The sequence below is a fragment of the Suncus etruscus genome, chromosome 3 (genome assembly GCF_024139225.1).
Source record: "Suncus etruscus isolate mSunEtr1 chromosome 3, mSunEtr1.pri.cur, whole genome shotgun sequence".
NCBI classification, from domain to species: Eukaryota; Metazoa; Chordata; class Mammalia; order Eulipotyphla; family Soricidae; genus Suncus; species Suncus etruscus.
In genome coordinates this window covers 77,394,955-77,397,783 of record NC_064850.1, presented here as the reverse complement: position 1 = coordinate 77,397,783, position 2,829 = coordinate 77,394,955, and the positions used below count along the sequence as shown (strand labels likewise).

At 37.1% G+C, this 2,829-nt stretch overlaps 1 non-coding gene across 1 annotated transcript; it reads left to right on the top strand.

The window, feature by feature from the left end:
* The first annotated feature begins 1,949 nt into the window (after positions 1-1,949).
* LOC126005703 (U6 spliceosomal RNA) lies at positions 1,950-2,056 on the top strand. Its single transcript, XR_007494742.1, has one exon. It is a non-coding gene; the product is annotated as a U6 spliceosomal RNA (small nuclear RNA).
* The last annotated feature ends 773 nt before the right edge of the window (positions 2,057-2,829 follow it).

The window sequence follows — 2,829 nt, the reverse complement described above, 5'->3', positions numbered from 1 at the left end:
TGTGGCCCAAAAACCAAAAAAAAAAAAAAAAAAGATTAATTGATAACACATAATTTTTTTCTGGTAGATATACAGAATATGTGAATTCTAAATGTCTTATAGAGATCCAAAATGGTTTTGTGGCCAGAACCAGGGCAAACTGTATATTAACATTCTGAACACTGTTTCAATTCTAACATGTTAACTTATGTCTGGGTTTTTAATGAAGACCTCATTGCAGTTTATAGCAGCAGTTTTCAACCTTTCTACAACTGCAAAAATCACTGGTTGAAGAACACTGACCTATAGAAAGAATATAGAGTTTAAATCTATAAAGAAGTTGGTAGTATGTGATATCTTTATTATAGAATTGCTTTTGATTATTAGTCACTAACTGAAATGTCAGACATTTTCCGATTCCTGGCAACAGTTAAATAAATCTATTTTTGAGTGCTAGGATTGAAACCGGGGCCTCCTATACTCAAGTATTTTGCAGTTGAGTCACAAAAACTTGATGATGAATGCTCAAAATTTATCTCCAGCTATGAAAACTCTGAAGACCATTAACTTTTAATTGTTAACATATTGTTCCTTTCAGTTAGTAATAGTCATTATCATGATCATCTTTAAAATATTTGGATTTCCCTTTGCTAGGTAGCATATTGTAGTATATGAAAAAGTTTCCATAAGATTATTCTTGGAATTGTTGTATATAAAAGTATTTCCTTAAGATTGTTCTGTGACTATTGCCCCACCTAGCCCTTCCAGGTGGGGTGCTGTGGAGTTGGCAACAAATAGCTTGATGGACAGGGGAGAAGGGTCCTTTTGCGAAAGCTGCAGGCTGCAAGAGGATTCTCTCGCTCTCTTTGCCCAATCTTTTACACCCTATCCTTCTTGTCTGTGTGGATTATTATTTGCTGCGGATAAATATTACCAAGGTCTCCCCCCGAAAGGGGACAAGGGGATGGGAAGTAATTTCTCATTCTGGGGACTGTTCTTGGATTCACAAATACCCAACAAAGGATTTAACAGCGAAGATAATTTACAGCATATCAATAGACAGCATTTCATCTTAATTTTCATGAGTCTAAGTATGTGCTGTTAATATCTTCACATACATTCATTTTAAAATGGTTTAGACATGGGCCGAAGAGATAGCACAGCAGTGTTTGCCTTGCAAGCAGCGGATCCAGGACCTAAGGTGGTTGGTTCGAATCCCGGTGTCCCATATGGTCCCCCGAGCCTGCCAGGAGCTATTTCTGAGCAGATAGCCAGGATTAACCCCTGAGCAATGCCGGGTGTGGCCCAACCCCCCCCCCCCCAAAAAAAAGGTTTAGACAGCTCTTTGATGCATTGGCAAAGTGACAGAGGCTAGTATTGAACCCAATCACTGAACTCCACTGCCCTACCTTCCACCAACTACTATACTCAATAACGTAATTGTTTCAGTGCTCTATTCTCACACCAACTAAGTAAGTCATCTTTGCTAAGAGCTGCTCTGAATTTTATAAACTGTCATACTGCCCCAGGGATAAACACTGGGGAATTTGGGTGGGGTGCAGAGAAAAGAGTACTTCTCAGCACTGGAGAGCTGATTAATTTACAATTAGCAAAAGCTGGAAGGTCCTTCTGAAACTTGCTTGGTGGCTTAGAATTAAAACATAGTCACTGAATCCTGTCTTTATTGTGAGGAAAGTGTATCCACCATGAGGAGGTCTAACTTTTCAGGTTTCAAGTTCCTTTATAATTAGAATGAGACACTTCTCTGGTATGAAGATTCATCACAGGCTTCTGTAAATCATGTGTTGCCTTCATGTGAATTCTTAAACTTTAATTTTTTTCTTTTTATTTTGTATATTATGGAAATTTGGGGGACCAGGTTAGGGTATTTGCTTTACACACAGCTGATTCCATTTCAATCCCTGGGACCACATATGATGCCCTGAACACAATTTTGAAAGTGGCCTAAAGTGCTCTCTTCGGCAGCATATATACTAAAATTGGAACGATACAGAGAAGATTAGCATGGCCCTTGCACAAGGATGACACACAAATTCGTGAAGTGGTCCATATTTAAAAAAAAAAAAAAAAGAAAGTGGCCTAAAAAAGAAAAAAATAACTTTGGCATATAGAAAAATAAAGTTAATGTATTTAAACAATGGTACAAAAACAATCATAAATTCTTAACCCATCTTCTACAACATGGATATTAGCATATTTCACATATTGGAAAATGCCTTTTTATTTATCACAATCATTCACTATTATTGTGAAATAAATACTATAGTGTATATTTCCTCAAAATAAGACATTCTCTTACAAAAATCACATTAATGCAAATGAGAAAATTAGCTGTATATCCCCAAATTAAAAAATTTCTTCATTTACTAAAAATTATTTTCATAATTGATATTTTGTAGTTGTCAGCCTCCACTGAGGTGTTTGGGGGGACTGACACCACCCTAATAATACTCAGCACAATGGTGAAGACCTGACAGCTCAGTTACTTCCAGCACTGTAGTGCTGCAGGGACCCAGTGGTGCTGGAATCCAACATGAAAACCACATGTGCAAGGTATGGCTTCAAGCTCTTCAAACTTCCTCTCAACACCATTGTGACTTTTTTTTGTTTTGTTTTGGGAGTCACACCTGGCAGTGCTCAGGGCTTACTCCTGGTTCTATGTTCAGGAATCAGTCTTGGCAGGACTTGGGAGACTTTATGTGGTACTGGGGATCAAACCTATGTATTTTATATATCTGACCTTCTATCCTATATCTCTGGTCTCATTGTGAATTTATTTTTTAAATTTAGTTTACATTATTTAAGTTTTACTTTTTTTGGTTTGTTTTT